Source organism: Nyctereutes procyonoides, unplaced genomic scaffold (assembly GCF_905146905.1).
Source record: "Nyctereutes procyonoides isolate TBG_1078 unplaced genomic scaffold, NYPRO_anot_genome, whole genome shotgun sequence".
In the NCBI taxonomy this organism is placed as follows: domain Eukaryota; kingdom Metazoa; phylum Chordata; class Mammalia; order Carnivora; family Canidae; genus Nyctereutes; species Nyctereutes procyonoides.
This window is the reverse complement of record NW_026575098.1, coordinates 144,633-161,981: the sequence shown is the minus strand read 5'-3', so window position 1 is coordinate 161,981 and position 17,349 is coordinate 144,633. Positions and strand designations below refer to the sequence as shown.

Genomic DNA, 17,349 nt, shown 5'->3' with positions numbered 1-17,349 from the left:
AGAGACACAGGCAGAGGGAGAAGCAGGCTCCATGCAGGGAGCCCAACACGGGACTCAATCCCGGGTCTCCAGGATCACACCCTGGACTGAAGGCAGCGCTAAATTGCTGAGCCACCCCGGCTGCTCTGCTCTGTTCATATTTATCAAAGTCCTCTAAACACCTAGTGGACCTTGTTCAGGCCTTCTTCTCAGAAATATTTGACCCCTTTCAAAAAGTCTTTCTTAAAACATTCATTTAACTTACACAACACTACATTCTTCAGGATTTCCTTTTATCTAGAAGGAAAGACACTTTTTCCTTGCATTTTGTTCTGTTAAAAGATGAACTGAAAAAAATAAGAAAAAAAGAAAAGATAAACTGAGGTAAGGCACTTGGCTGGCTTAGTCAGTAGAGCATGTGACACTTGATCTCGAGGTTATGAGTTTAAATCCCACATTGGGCATGGAGCCTACTTAAAAAGAATTAAAAAAAGAAAGATAAACTGAGACATATTGAAATTTTTTTAAGAGTTTATTTGAGCAAAGTTTATTTTAAACAGACAGCACCAAACTGGAAGTAGTTAGGAGCCCTGCAAGGACAGGACCAGAGGGAAAGACATACAAAGTTTAGAAGAGAAGCGAGAAAATTATTTGGTTGATTGGCTATTGCTTAAAGCCTTGGTGGCTATGCTGGTTGTCCCTAGCATTTTGATTTTGTAACCTTGAGGCATTCATGGGCTTAGATTTTGGTTTATTTATGTAGGCTCCATGGCATTAGAGTCACATCAGTCTAATGGCCTCCCTGTCTAATTAATTAAACAGTTCTTTCTGTGGATTCTGCACTGTGTCCATGATTTTTCTCATGGTACATTAGATGTCGTCAAGGATTTCATGGATGTGATTTAAGAAGTTAAAGAACTCCCTAAAAATGCAGTCAGGGTTGTGAATATGTTTTCTCTGGGAAGCAGATAGAAAAATGTATTCTAAGTGTCCCTGATTCATAAAAGATAATGATCCATTGCTCTGAGCAAGCTTCCTGGGCAATCCAATGACACCTAAATTGGCATATGCAACTCTCCACTCAACGTCTCTTTGGACATTAAGGTGGCAGCTGAGCTTTACCCCCAAACCTGCTCTACTTCCTCTATTTTCTACCTCAATGATTGGCACCCTCATCCATCCAGCTGCCCAGGTCCAAAGCCTCACTGCCATATAGAATTCCTCCTTTTCTTTAGCCTAGATACTCAATCGCTAATTCTGTTTAGTTGTATGTATTTATTTTCATGTCTCTCCAATCCTTGCTGCTAAAGCCACCCTTATTTCCAGTCAGAATTACTGAGCCAGTCCCCTGGTTGACCTCCTCCTATTACTTAGTTCTCTGTGATCCATTTCTTTTCCCATTGAGGGTATGTTTTGCTGAAAGGTTATGGGGAAATCCAGCCCATGCCCTACTATGGGGCTTTATTAGTCCAGAAGAGACTGTGTCTAAATGACTGTCTAGAGATGAAATCTTAAAAAAAAAAAAAAGTACTACAGTTGATGTGTGCTATCAAGCAGATCCTGGCCTCATGAGAGCCAGGGTGATGACAAGCTTGCTTTTAAACTCCTCAAAGCCCACTGCCCGCCAAATGAAGTCCACATTTTTCATATGGTTCACAGGGCTTCTCCTGCTCTAACCCCTCTTCTATTTGATCATCTTATCACTTCTCCCAGGGTTTGGTTTAGGCTCTGCCCAATTCTCAACCTCATCCCAAGTCCTGTGTGCCTGCAAGCCCCAGATGTCAGGCACATGTGCAGCTCCCTGCTGCCCCACCTGTCCCCCAAATCCCATGATGGTAATGGCGAATACTTGTTAAGGCTGAGTTGGGCTGAGCGCTTTGCTTTAATTATTTCCTTATCCTCACAACATCCATATAGGAAAAGTACCTTTTTTTGGATAAGGAAACTAAGACATAGAAGTTAAGTAACTTGCACAAAGCCACATGGGAAATAGTGATGGAGCCCTGGAAAGATCCAGGCAGTTGGCCTTCAGAGTACATGTCATAACCACTTCTCTAGCCTTACTGAAATGGCATTTCTTCCAGGAAGCACCTCAGATCCCTCATTTCTAGGTAAGGCACTTTTCACATTGCTGCCTCCGGATGCTGTACTCACCCTATTACATCATCATTGTTGGTTTTCTTACCAGTCCCCTGACCAGAATGTTAACTCCATGAGAGAAAGCAGTTGTTCAAAAATGTCATTAGTAAGGTGGCATTCACACTGCCTTGCCAGGGACCCATATTAAGAAATATACCCAGGGTGGGACACCTGTGTGGCTCAGTGGTTGAGCGTCTGCCTTTGGCCCAGGGCATGAACCTGGAGGCCCAGGATCGAGTCCCACATCGGGCTCCATGCATGGAGCCTGCTTCTCTCTTCTCTTGCTGCCTATGTCTCTGCCCACCCCCTCTCTCTCTGTCTCTCTGTGTTTGTCTCTCATGAATAAATAAATAAAATCTTTAAAAAATGAAAGAAAGAAAGTAACAAACAAACAAACAAACCCAGGGCATCTGGGTGGCTCAGTCCCTCAAATGTCTGCTTTCTGCTGGGGTCATAATCCCAGGACCTTGGTATCAAGCCCCAAGTTGGGCTCTCTGCTTAGTGGGAAGCCTGCTTCACCCTCTCCCTCTGCCTCCCTCTTCCTTTCCCTTTGCCTTCTGCTCCCCCTGCTTGTGCGCACGTGCTCTCTCTCTTTCTCTCTAAGTCAAATAAATAAATAATTTTTTTTAAAAAAAGAAATATATATACCCAATATAGAGGTGGGTGCCTTGAGGACTCAGTTGGTAGAGCATGCGATTGTTGATCTTAGCGTTGTTAAGTTTGAGCCCTACACTGGGTATAGAGATTACTTAATCTTCCAAAAAAAAAAAAAGGAAGAATAAATATAAACACTATAAAATTAAAAAAAAATAAAAAATTTAACTCCCCTCCCAAAAAAAGAGAAAGAAATATAAGTAACATATCCAGATAAATATTAATAGCTAAAATTTTCAGGAAAAAATTAGCCATTGTGCAATGCACTCTGATATTATCTACAGGGTTTGTTTTTTTTTTTTAAAGATTTTATTTATTTATTAATTCATAAGACACACACACACACACACACAGAGAGAGAGAGAGAGAGAGAGAGAGGGGGAGGCAGAGAAGCAGACTCCACACAGGGATCCCCAATGTGGGACTCCATCCCTGGTCTCCAGGATCAGGCCCTGGGATGAAGGTAGCACACTAAACCCACTGAGCCACCCGGGGCTGCTCTCTACAGGGTTTTTAAAAAAAATTATATTTATTTATTCATGTGAGACACAGAGAGAGAGAGAGAGAGAGACACAGGCAGAGGGAGAAATAGGCTTGCCCGAGGGAGCCCAATGCAGGACTGGATCCCGGACCGAGGGATCACACCCTGAACTGAAGGAAAATGCTCAACCGCTGAGCCACCCTGGTGTACCAGTTTATTTTATTTTTTTTTTTTTAAGATTGTATTTATTAAAAAATTTTTAAAAAAAAATTTGTATTTATTTATTTATTCATGAGAAATACAGAGAGAGGCGGAGACACAGTGAGAAAGGAGAAGCAGGCTTCATGCATGCAGTGAGCCTGATGTGGGACCCAATCCCAGGACCTGGGATCACGACCTGAGCCAAAGGAAGATGCCCAACCACTGAGCCAGCCAGGTGTCCCCAGTTTTTTTTTTTTTTTCAATCCCGACACACAAAATTTATTTCGATTTTTTCTTAATGAGTTAAAACAAAGGTTGAAAAACACTCACCTAGGGCCCTTGGGTAATTCAATTCGTTAAGCCTCTCTGCCTTGGGCTCCTAACATGATCCCGGGGGGGGGGCCTGGCATGTCCCCACATCAGGCTCCCTGCTCTGCAAGGAGCTGGCTTCTCCTTCTGCCCCTCCCCCCATTCATTCTCTTTCTCAAATTAATAAATAAAATCTTAAGAAAAAAAAAAAAAAAAACACCCACCTCGTGCATTGCCTGGAACAAAGTTAGGACACCATAATATCTGTTTAGTCATTTGTTTGATTGTTAAATCAATGGGCACGTATATTTCCTACTCATCTATATAGTAAGTCACATTTAGTCAAAGAATGAGTGCATCCGTTTTCAAGGTTGTTTTGGTTTTTGTTCTTTCTACCTCAACCTTAAAATTTCGTTAATTCTGCTACTGCTTTTGAAACAGCAAAAAAAAAAAAACTTGGAGCTCCTGAATCTCAACAGAGGTTAAAGAGGTTAATCCTAAGGGTAAAGGTCAAGAGCAACATCTTTTCTATTATCTTCCAACCCTTTACAACAAGAATAACTTTTAAAATTGTGTTATCTAAGGATGCGAGGCTTACAAAACATTGTTATCCAAAGTAATACAAATGACCCCACCAATCCTTATCAAGGGCTAATTTCTACCCTTGGAGGAAAGGAGGACTACTACTTTTTGTTTTCTTTGCTCTAGGCCCAGACATTCAGCGTAACGTTTTAGATAAAATAAACGACTTAAAATAGCATTAATATTTTATTTCCCTGCCCTTCAGAAAAAACTAAAAGATTCACACACAAGCTGTTATCCAGAAGAGAGATTGTTCATAAACATTTGAATTGCCATTCAAGTAATTTCTTAGTCATAATGTACAACATATCAAATATGACATTTTATCATGAAATATTATTTTATCTTTCATCTAATTTTTATTTCCAAAGTTATTTGGGCAGCCCCAGTGGCTCGGTGGTTTAGCGCCGCCTTCAGCCCAGGGCATGATCCTGGAGACCTGGGATGGAGTCCCGCGTCGGGGCTCCCTGCATGGAGCCTGCTTCTCCCTCTGCTGTCTCTGCCTCTCTCGCTCTCTGTCTCTCATGAATAAATAAAAAAAAAAAATCTTAAAAAGAAAAAAGTTATTCAATTCTGTGTTATTTATCCTATCTAAAATACATAATTGACTGTTGCTTTCTTTCTTTCTTTCTTTCTTTCTTTCTTTTCTTTCTTTCTTTCTTTCTTTTTTATTTTAAAAAGATTTTTTTTCTTTATCTATCCATCAGAGACACAGGGAGAGGCAGAGACATAGGCAGAGGGAAGCAGGCAGGCTTCCCACGGGGAGCCCGACATGGGACTTGATCCCACGACCCCAGGATCACGACCTGAGCCAAAGGCAGATGCTCGACCACTGAGCTACCTAGGCGTCCCAGCAAGTCTATAGTGTATAAAAACCTATAATATATGCATATTCCTTGACCCAATAATTCCATGTCTAGAAAGTTGTTCTGTAGAATTACTCGAAGTGCCCAAAGATATTTCTACTTATTTATTCAACAAGTAATATTTACTTATTTATTATATTTATTGAGTAGTGACTGTCTTACCCCACTAGAATGTAAGTTGTTTGAGGCCAGGGATTTTTATCTGTTTAGCTCACTCGTACATCCCAAATGTGTAAAACAATGCCTGACACAAATATCCATTGAAGAGATTAATGAAATTATTTTATGTTATGTTAAAATACATGCTGCGAAGGATGTATTTTTGAAAGTCAAGGAGACTGCGAGTGTGAGAGAAGAGCACAAGTTGGAGAGTGGAAAGTGGAAAATGGTAAGAATACACTTTAATGAGAGAGTGAGGAATGTGTGTAGAGACTTGGAGGTGAGAAAGTCAGACATGGGGACTTCTAGTGAAAGTTTTCCTGGCAGAGGGAGCTGTGAGCACATAAGAAATTTAGAATAGCACCAGTGGAGGAGAGGGAAGATTTTTCTCTTTTTCTCTCTCTTTCTCTCTCTCTCTCTCTCTCTCTCTCTCTCTCTCTCTCTCTCTCTCTCTCTCTCTCTCTCTCTCACACACACACACACACACACACACACACACACACACACACACAAAAAACACAACAAATTGGAGTCGTCTGCTGGTTTCAGGGCAGGCAGCAGAGCCACAGGTGAGATAAAAGCTTTGCCTCCGAGGGCCGCCTGGGAGGCTCAGCAGTCGAGCACCTGCCCCTGGCTCAGGGCGTGGTCCGCGGCCTCAGGATCGAGTCCCCATCGGGCTCCCTGCCTGGGGCCTGCTTCTGCCTCTGCCCGGATCTCTGCCTCTCTCTGTGTGTGTCTTTCGTGAATAGATAAATCTTTATAAAAAAGAAAAGTTTCGCCTTCGGGAGCAAACATTCTGGTGGATTGAGACAACAAACCATAGGTCCAAAATATAGGGCGGGTCGTGAAAAGGATTCCAAAGAGAGGTAAAGCCTGGTACGGGAGGGGCGGAAGCTGCTGTTTGGGAAGATCCCTCAAACAACACGGTTTCTGCGCTGCCTGCGCTCCGTCCGCGGCTCGGGGCTGGGGTGGGCTGGGCGGGTCTCCCCCTCCACGCCTCTGCTTCTCCCCCCTTTCTCCGGCCCCTGCTTCGGTCCCTCCGCCCAGTGTGCCCTCGCCCCGCGCAAGTGTGTCCCCTGTGCGCTGGTTCAGGTTGTCCACTGCATCCCGAGTGGAGAAGCCTGTTTCCCCGGTGTCCAAGGCCATCTGCCCTGATAAGGCCCGACACGCGTCAAGCGGGGGGTAAGCAGCGGGGCTCCCGGCCCCTGCGCCCACCCGGGCCCCGAGGGCTCCGCAGCCCCGGGCGCCCGCCACACCCAACCGCTCCAGGCTTTGCCCCTTTTCTTGCCAGCACCGCCTGCGGCTGCTTTCCTTTCCGCGAATCCACCTTAGTTAGTGAAATTCCACAACGAAGAGTCAATATTCCCCGGGTTCGAGTCCTGGGGCTGTCAATGATTGAAAGGCTTAGTGGGAAACATTTAATGACTTTACGATAGGAGAGCCGGCTAACGAGCGGCCTGCGGGGCGGGGTGCTGATAGGAAGAGCTCAGGATGGGGGCAAATGTCCCAACATCTGCGGTTTGAATGAAGATCCTGGAACCCTAAGGTACTGCCTAACTAGTCAATTAGGCCTACCAGAAGAACGCCGGGGGGTGGGTGGTTTGGGGGAGCGCCTGGGTGGCTGCATCGGCTAAAGCATCTACCTTCCTCTCATGTGATGATCCCAGGGTCCTGGGAGGGAGTCCCGCATAGGGCTCCCTGCCCAGTGAAGAGTCTGCTTGTCCCTCTACCTCTGCCCCTCCCTCTGCTGTGATCTCTCTCTGTCTTAAATAAAATATTTGAAAAGAAGAGGGAAAAGAAAAAGAAAAAGAAAAAAGGAGGATGGGCATAATTCCCCACTCCTTTTTTTTCTTCTTTAAAGATTTTATTTATTTATTCATGAGCGACAGAGAGAGAGAGAGAGAGAGAGAGAGAGAGAGGCAGAGACATAGGCAGAGGGAGAAGCCGGCTCCAAGCAGCCAGCTCCATGCAGGGAAGACCAATGCTGGACTCGATCCTGGGAGTCCTGGATCACATCCTGAGCCAAAGGCAGATGCTCACCCGCTGAGCCACCCAGGTATCCCAACTCCCCACTCCTTAAGTGTGGGCTGGACAGCCTCGCTTCATTTCAAAGTGTACAGTATGGAAAGTGGGGGTTGGGGGCACAATGGTGGAGAAACCTACCAAACATGATGACCTCAGCCAGGTGATCAAGGGCAACGTCAAGAGTGATAAGTCACATTGGTAGCACGTACCCTTGATCTGAAATGATGAAAATGACACTTTGTCACTGTGGTCTCCTTTCAGTAATCTGTAACCCTGATCTCATCACAAGAAAAAAAAATAAGGATGAATTCCAGTACCGCAATATCGTACAAAATACCTCACTAGGACTCCCCCAAATTGTCAAGGTAGTCGATAACAAGGCAAGTCTAAGGAATTCCCCAGCCAAGAGAAAGCTAACGAAGACAGGACTGCTACATGTAATGCGGTGTCCCGTGTGGGATTGTGGAACAGGAAAAGGACATTAGGTAAAAGCTAAATAAAGGAAATCTAAAATAAATTTTGACTTTAATAATATATTAATATTGGTTTGTTAATGTTAATAAATGTACCATTCTAAAGTAAGAAAATAATAGGGGACATGGTCATATTTGCTTCTCGATTTTCCTATAAATCTAAAGCTATTGGCAAAAAATGAAGTCTATTCCATCAAGGGCATAGCTCTTGGCAGTTTGACCTTTTATCCTTTATATACAGTCAGCAGCTTCAGACTTTTCTACCTTTGCTTCCCTCAGGCTACCTTTACGTTTATTAGGAATTTTGTATATCTTTCTTTCTTTTTTTTAAGATTTTATTTATTTATTCAGGAGAGACACAGGCAGAGGGAGAAACAGGCACACTGCAAGGAGCCCAATGCAGGACTCAGTCCCAAGACCCTGGCTCAGGACCTGAGCCAAAGGCAGACGCTCAACCACTGAGCCACCCAGGTGACCTAAGATTTATTTTGAAGTAATCTCCACACCCAATGTGGGCTCCAACTCAGCACTCCAAGATCAAGAGTTGAATGCATTACCAACTGAGCCAGCCTGGTGCCCCTGTTTATATTAGAATTCCTAATGTTTTGTGTAGTTGCATAGATTTTGAGTGTTTTTGTCTCTCTACCCTATATTCTCCATAATGACTGCATGTGTGTTTCTGTTTGTGAGCATATGCACACACATAATTTTGCAGGACATGAGACTTTTCTGAAGTTGTATGTGGCAGGCTGAATCATGGCCCTCAAAAGGTGTCCACATTCAGTTCCCCGGAACCTGTGAATATGTTACTTTACATGGCAAAAGAGACTTTGCAGATGTCATTAAGTTAAGATTCAAGACACCAGAAGATGATCCTGGATAATCCAGGTAGGCCCAAGATAATAATAAAGGTCTTTGTAATAGGGAGGTTGAGTTACATTTTCATTTGGGTTACAGAACAGTAGCAGATGAGAGACAAGGTCATAATGACCCCAGACTCAGCTTCCTATTATTATCTCCCCCTGGCACAGGAGAGAGGCCTACCCATGGGTATTGAGGAAACTGGACCTGACATTAAGTGCTTGGTGCTTGCACACCATATTGGCGTGCAAATTTTTTCATCCACATTCTAAGGGAGGTGTCTCTACCCTGTGTGCAATGAGAATACTTCCATCTATGTTCTGGATTTCAGCCCCCTCTTCCTCAGGGAAATGCCTTTTCCTCTTGCTTTCTGTCTTCAACTCTGGTTCCTTCCCATGAATATGTTTGAACAGGTCTAAGTCCCTACCTACAAAAAATACCACTTTCTTTTCTTTCTTTTTCTTTCTTTCTTTCTTTCTTTCTTTCTTTCTTTCTTTCTTTCTTTCTTTCTTTCTTCCTTCCTTCCTTCCTTCCTTCCTTCCTTCCTTCCTCCTTCCCTCCTTCCTCTTTCTCTCTTTATTTATTTCTTGATTTTATTTTTAAGTAATCTCTACACCCAACTCAGGGTTCAAACTCACAACCCCAAGATCAAGAGCTGCATGCTCCACTGACTAAGCCAGCCAGGTGCCCCCCAAATACCTCTTTCTTTCCTTCTCCCTCTTCCTTCCTTTCCCCCTCCTCTTCCTTCCCTTTCTTTCTTTTTTTCTTTTCTCCCCCTCCCTTCCCTTTTTTCTTTCCCCCCCCTTCCTTTCTCTCTCCCCCCCTTTCCTTTTTTTTTCTTCCTTCTTTCTCTTCCCTTTCCCCCTTCTCTTTTTTTCCCTCTTCTCCTTTTTATTTTTCTCCTTCTTTCCCCCTCTTTTTTCTCCCCTCCTCTTTCTTCCTCTTTCTTCTTTTTTAGTTCTCTCCCCACCCTCCCTCTTTTTTTTTCTTTCAGGGTTCCCCCCTTTCTCTTCTTTCTCCTTTTCTTTTCACAACCCCAAGATCAAGAGCTGCATTCCCTCCACTCAGGGACTTCTAAGCCAGCCAGGTGCCCCCCAAATACTTTCTTTCTTTCTTTTCTTCTCTCCTCTACTTCATTCTCTTATCTGCTTTTCAATGCTGATTTCTCAATATCAGCCCTTTCTTTCTGTTCTGGTCTCTCATCCCTCAATCTGGGGCCTACCTGCTGCCCTTGAAGAGCTTTGTGAAGATGCTCTGTATATATACATTCATATTTGAAGGTTTTATTTATTCATTCATGAGAGGCACACACAGAAAGAGAGAGAGAGAGAGAGGCAGAGACACAGGCAGAGGGAGAAGCAGGCTCCATGCAGGGAGCCCAACACGGGACTCAATCCCGGGTCTCCAGGATCACACCCTTTGACTGAAGGCAGCGCTAAATTGCTGAGCCACCCCGGCTGCTCTGCTCTGTTCATATTTATCAAAGTCCTCTAAACACACCTAGTGGACCTTGTTCAGGCCTTCTTCTCAGAAATATTTGACCCCTTTCAAAAAGTCTTTCTTAAAACATTCATTTAACTTACACAACACTACATTCTTCAGGATTTCCTTTTATCTAGAAGGGATAGACACTTTTTCCTTGCATTTTGTTCTGTTAAAAGATGAACTGAAAAAAAATAAGAAAAAAAGAAAAGATAAAACTGAGGTAAGGCACTTGCTGGCTTTAGTCAGTAGAGCATGTGACACTTGATCTCGAGGTTATGAGTTTAAATCCCACATTTGGGCATGGAGCCTACTTAAAAAGAATTAAAAAAAGAAAGATAAACTGAGACATATTGAAATTTTTTTAAGAGTTTATTTGAGCAAAGTTTATTTTAAACAGACAGCACCAAACTGGAAGTAGTTAGGAGCCTGCAAGGACAGGACCAGAGGGAAAGACATACAAAGTTTAGAAGAGAAGGGACTAAAATTATTTGGTTGATTGGCCTTTATTGCTTAAAGCCTTGGTGGCTATGCTGGTTGTTGTCCCTAGCATTTTGATTTTGTAACCTTGAGGCATTCATGGGCTTAGATTTTGGTTTTTTTATGTAGGCTCCATGGCATTAGAGTCACATCAGTCTAATGGCCTCCCTGTCTAATTAATTAAACAGTTCTTTCTGTGGATTCTGCACTGTGTCCATGATTTTTCTCATGGTACATTAGATGTCGTCAAGGATTTCATGGATGTGATTTAAGAAGTTAAAGAACTCCCTAAAAAATGCAGTCAGGGTTGTGAATATGTTTTTCTCTGGGAAGCAGATAGAAAAATGTATTCTAAGTGTCCCTGATTCATAAAAGATAATGATCCATTGCTCTGAGCAAGCTTCCTGGGCAATCCAATGACACCTAAATTGGCATATGCAACTCTCCACTCAACGTCTCTTTGGACATTAAGGTGGCAGCTGAGCTTTACCCCCAAACCTGCTCTACTTCCTCTATTTTTCTACCTCAATGATTGGCACCCTCATCCATCCAGCTGCCCAGGTCCAAAGCCTCACTGCCCATATAGAATTCCTCCTTTTCTTTAGCCTAGATACTCAATCGCTAATTCTGTTTAGTTGTATGTATTTATTTTCATGTCTCTCCAATCCTTGCTGCTAAAGCCACCCTTATTTCCAGTCAGAATTACTGAGCCAGTCCCCTGGTTGACCTCCCTCCTATTACTTAGTTCTCTGTGATCCATTTCTTTCCCATTGAGGGTATGTTTTGCTGAAAGGTTATGGGGAAATCCAGCCCATGCCCTACTATGGGGCTTTATTAGTCCAGAAGAGACTGTGTCTAAATGACTGTCTAGAGATGAAATCTAAAAAAAAAAAAAAAAAAAGTACTACAGTTGATGTGTGCTATCAAGCAGATCCTGGCCTCATGAGAGCCAGGGTGATGACAAAGCTTGCTTTTAAACTCCTCAAAGCCCACTGCCCGCCAAATGAAGTCCACATTTTTCATATGGTTCACAGGGCTTCTCCTGCTCTAACCCTCTTCTATTTGATCATCTTATCACTTCCCCAGGGTTTGGTTTAGGCTCTGCCCCAATTCTCAACCTCATCCCAAGTCCTGTGTGCCTGCAAGCCCCAGATGTCAGGCACATGTGCAGCTCCCTGCTGCCCCACCTGTCCCCAAATCCCATGATGGTAATGGCGAATACTTGTTAAGGCTGAGTTGGGCTGAGCGCTTTGCTTTTAATTATTTCCTTATCCTCACAACATCCATATAGGAAAAAGTACTTTTTTTTTGGATAAGGAAAACTAAGACATAGAAGTTAAGTAACTTGCACAAAGCCACAATGGGAAAATAGTGATGGAGCCCTGGAAAGATCCAGGCAGTTGGCCTTCAGAGTACATGTCATAACCACTTCTCTAGCCTTACTGAAATGGCATTTCTTCCAGGAAGCACCTCAGATCCCTCATTTCTAGGTAAGGCACTTTTCACATTGCTGCCTCCGGATGCTGTACTCACCCTATTACATCATCATTGTTGGTTTTCTTACCAGTCCCCTGACCAGAATGTTAACTCCATGAGAGAAAGCAGTTGTTCAAAAATGTCATTAGTAAGGTGGCATTCACACTGCCTTGCCAGGGACCCATATTAAGAAATATACCCAGGGTGGGGACACCTGTGTGGCTCAGCGGTTGAGCGTCTGCCTTTGGCCCAGGGCATGAACCTGGAGGCCCAGGATCGAGTCCCACATCGGGCTCCATGCATGGAGCCTGCTTCTCTCTTTCTCTTGCTGCCTATGTCTCTGCCCACCCCCTCTCTCTCTGTCTCTCTGTGTTTGTCTCTCATGAATAAATAAATAAAATCTTTAAAAAATGAAAGAAAGAAAGTAACAAACAAACAAACAAACCCAGGGCATCTGGGTGGCTCAGTCCCCTCAAATGTCTGCTTTCTGCTGGGGTCATAATCGCAGGACCTTGGTATCAAGCCCCAAGTTGGGCTCTCTGCTTAGTGGGAAGCCTGCTTCACCCTCTCCCTCTGCCTCCCTCTTCCTTTCCCTTTGCCTTCTGCTCCCCCTGCTTGTGCGCACGTGCTCTCTCTCTTTCTCTCTCTGTCAAATAAATAAATAAATTTTTTTTAAAAAAAAAAAGAAATATATATACCCAATATAGAGGTGGGTGCCTTGAGGACTCAGTTGGTAGAGCATGCGATTGTTGATCTTAGGGTTTGTTAAGTTTGAGCCCTACACTGGGTATAGAGATTTACTTAATCTTCCCAAAAAAAAAAAAGGAAGAATAAATATAAAACACTATAAAATTAAAAAAAAAATAAAAAAATTTAAACTCCCCTCCCAAAAAAAGAGAAAGAAATATAAGTAAACATATCCAGATAAATATTAATAGCTAAAATTTTCAGGAAAAAAATTAGCCATTGTGCAATGCACTCTTGATATTATCTACAGGGTTTGTTTTTTTTTAAGATTTTATTTATTTATTAATTCATAAGACACACACACACACAGAGAGAGAGAGAGAGAGAGGGAGAGACACAGGCAGAAGGAGAAGCAGACTCCACACAGGGATCCCAATGTGGGACTCCATCCCTGGTCTCCAGGATCAGGCCCTGGGATGAAGGTAGCACTAAACCCACTGAGCCACCCGGGCTGCTCTCTACAGGGTTTTTAAAAATATTATATTTATTTATTCATGTGAGACACAGAGAGAGAGAGAGGGAGAGACACAGGCAGAGGGAGAATAGGCTTGCCCGAGGGAGCCCAATGCAGGACTGGATCCCGGACCGAGGGATCACACCCTGAACTGAAGGAAAATGCTCAACCGCTGAGCCACCCTGGTGTACCAGTTTATTTTATTTTATTTTTTAAGATTGTATTTATTAAAAAAATTTTAAAAAAGATTGTATTTATTTATTCATGAGAAATACAGAGAGAGGCGGAGACACAGTGAGAAGGAGAAGCAGGCTTCATGCAGTGAGCCTGATGTGGGACCCAATCCCAGGACCTGGGATCACGACCTGAGCCAAAGGAAGATGCCCAACCACTGAGCCAGCCAGGTGTCCCCAGTTTTTTTTTTTTTCAATCCCGACACACAAAATTTATTTCGATTTTCTTAATGAGTTAAAACAAAGGTTGAAAAACACTCACCTAGGGCCCTTGGGTAATTCAATTCGTTAAGCCTCTGCCTTGGGCTCCTAACATGATCCCGGGGGGGGGCCTGGCATGTCCCCACATCAGGCTCCCTGCTCTGCAAGGAGCTGGCTTCTCCTTCTGCCCCTCCCCCATTCATTTCTCTTTCTCAAATTAATAAATAAAATCTTAAGAAAAAAAGAAAAAACACCCACCTCGTGCATTGCCTGGAACAAAGTTAGGACACCATAATACCTGTTTAGTCATTTGTTTGATTGTTAAATCAATGGGCACGTATGTTTCCTACTCATCTATATAGTAAGTCACATTTAGTCAAAGAATGAGTGCATCCGTTTTCAAGGTTGTTTTGGTTTTTTGTTCTTTCTACCTCAACCTTAAAATTCGTTAATTCTGCTACTGCTTTTGAAACAGCAAAAATAAACTTGGAGCTCCTGAATCTCAACAGAGGTTAAAGAGGTTAATCCTAAGGGTAAAGGTCAAGAGCAACATCTTTTCTATTATCTTCCAACCCTTTAAAACAAGAATAACTTTTAAAATTGTGTTATCTAAGGATGCGAGCTTTACAAAACATTGTTATCCATAAGTAACACAAATGACCCCACCAATCCTTATCAAGGGCTAAATTTCTACCCTTGGAGGAAAGGAGGACTACTTTTTTTTTTTTGCTCTAGGCCCAGACATTCAGCGTAACGTTTTAGATAAAATAAACGACTTAAAATAGCATTAATATTTTATTTCCCTTGCCTTCAGAAAAAAAACTAAAAGATTCACACACAAGCTGTTATCCAGAAGAGAGATTGTTCATAAACATTTGAATTGCCATTCAAGTAATTTCTTAGTCATAATGTACAACATATCAAATATGACATTTTTTATCATGAAATATTTTTATCTTTCATCTAATTTTTATTTCCAAAGTTATTTGGGCAGCCCCAGTGGCTCGGTGGTTTAGCGTCGCCTTCAGCCCAGGGCATGATCCTGGAGACCTGGGATGGAGTCCCGCGTCGGGCTCCCTGCATGGAGCCCTGCTCTCTCCCTACATACCTAAAATAAAATATTTAGAATTCTCTAAAGAAAATCAATTAAATGTTAAAAACAATATATTTGTAAAAATATTTGAAACCAAATGTGTGCATAGTAACATACATGGATGCTAGAGTTCCGTGAAAATAAAGAAGTAATTCTTTTTCCCATCCAAGTTCATGGACCTTCTAAATTCTATCCAGGACCCCTTGGGGACCTGTGGCTGTGAAGATAAGAAACTCTGGTCTCAAGTGAGGAGTGAGAGAAACAAATGCTTCCAATGGTAGGGTTTGAGTAACTCATCATTTTCTGCCCTTATTTTGATATCATATAACACTTGACACTTTATATCATATAGGTGGATATGAAGTCAAATATGCTTATGGTGACTCCCCCATCTCTGTTCCAATCCAGGTCTCTTTCTTTACTCCAAGAAATGTCCCCAAGCCTCCTCTTGCTTCCAGAAATTCCTCTACTTTACCCTCTCTGCCATTAAAGATAAGGAGCTGTTAACAATGGCCCAACTGGGCCTGGATTTGGGGCCCAACACTGATTTTGGGCCCAACACGGTTATAAGCCAGGACCGGAACTGCAGTTGGCTCCGTTCCTGGTTCAGGAGCCTCACGGGTGGGGCCAGTCCCTCCTAAAACCAGCTAAAATGCTCCTATTACAGTCAGTACCATGGCCTCGAGGTGTCGTCCACTTCAACCTGCTGGATGTGGCTAAGGATTGGAATAACAACCCCAGGAAGAACTTAGGTTTGTTGCTAGAGATACTGGTGAAAGGAAACAGAGACTATGGGGTGTGAATTTTCAGCTTCAGGACACCTGTGCCGAACTGAGACAGTCCCTTCATGCTTCCCTGCTGGTGGTGACTCTCAACCCTGAGCAGTGCCACCCTTCATCCCGGAAAAGGAGGGAAGCCGTCCTTTTCCCTAAGGCTTCTTGCCAGAACCTCTGCCATCGTCACCAGCTATTCATCAACTTCCAGGACTTAGGTTGGCACAAGTGGATTATTGCTCCCAAAGGGTTCATGGCAAACTACTGCCATGGAGATTGTCCTTTCTTTCTGACACCCTCCCTCAACAGCTCCAATTATGCGTTCCTGCAAGCCCTGATGCATGCAGTTGACCCTGAGATCCCCCAGGCTGTCTGTATCCCCACCAAGCTGTCCCCCATTTCCATGCTCTATCAGGACAATGATGACAATGTCATTTTACATCATTATGAAGACATGGTGGTTGACGACGATGTGGATGTGGGTAGGCTGTTAGAAATAGAAGGAGTGCCCTTACAGTAAATCTAATAAAAATTAGAAACTTGGTTTATGACTTATTGGATTTAAAATAACAATATATTTGCTTTGTTTAAAATTTGTCTTCTTGGAAAATCCATCATGATTAATGATCTCCCTAATTACATACACACACATGGACACACACACACACATTCAGCCCTAATGATCTGTCATGATGTAAATAGGGAGATATTAAGTATAATTTATGCTAATAAATTAGGAACAGTCTTCCTAGAAAAAAAATAACAGAGTCATGATGCACTTGACAGTATGTTAGACTCCAGATAGGAGACTGGCATTTATTGGTGGCCTATTATGGGCAGGCATTATCCTGTGTGTTACCTATAAACATCATTACAGGATGTTTCTTGAGATAGGCCTTATTTATTTATACTTCATAGATACAGAGAAGGAGAATAGAACAAATTTCCCTAAAGTCATCAACGAACTTCCCTGGCAGATCTCACAGGCTAACAACGCTACTTTCTTTTTAACAATGCTACTTTTAAAAAAAAATTATTTTTATGAGCACCTGGGTAGCTCAGTTGGTTAAGTAGTAGTAGACTCTTGATTTTGACTCAGGTCATGATCTCAGGATCCTGGGATTGAGCCCAGAGTCGGAATCAGGTTCCACGCTCAGGGGGGAGTATACTTGAAGATTCTGTCTCCCTCTTTCCTCCGCCCCTCCCCCTGCTCACGTACACACACTCTCTCAAATAAATAAATCTTAAAAAAAAATTATTTTGAGACAATACAAAATAATAAGAAAAAAAACATTATCAAAACTGTACCTGATATCTACATTTCCTTCTGGTCCTTTATTGTTATTATATTGATTTTTTTTAAAAGATTTTATTTATTTATTCATGAGAGACACAGAGAGAGACAGAGATACAGGCAGAGGGAGAAGCAGGCTCCTCACAGGGAGCCTGATGTGGGGACTTGATCAGCGGGACCCAGGAACATGCCCTTTGCCAAAGGCAGATGCTCAACTGCTGAGCCACCCAGGTGTCCCGTTATATATGATTTTTTATAGCTCAGATCACACTGTACATATAATTTTTTAAAGATTTTATTTATTTATTCATGAGAGACACACAGAGAGAGAAGCAGAGACACAGGCAGAGGGAGAAGCAGGCCCCATTCAGAGAGCCCGACGTGGTA

At 42.8% G+C, this 17,349-nt stretch overlaps 1 pseudogene; it reads left to right on the top strand.

The window, feature by feature from the left end:
• Nucleotides 1-7,516: 7,516 nt before the first annotated feature.
• Nucleotides 7,517-16,154, top strand: LOC129514752 (growth/differentiation factor 3-like; annotated as a pseudogene).
• The last annotated feature ends 1,195 nt before the right edge of the window (nucleotides 16,155-17,349 follow it).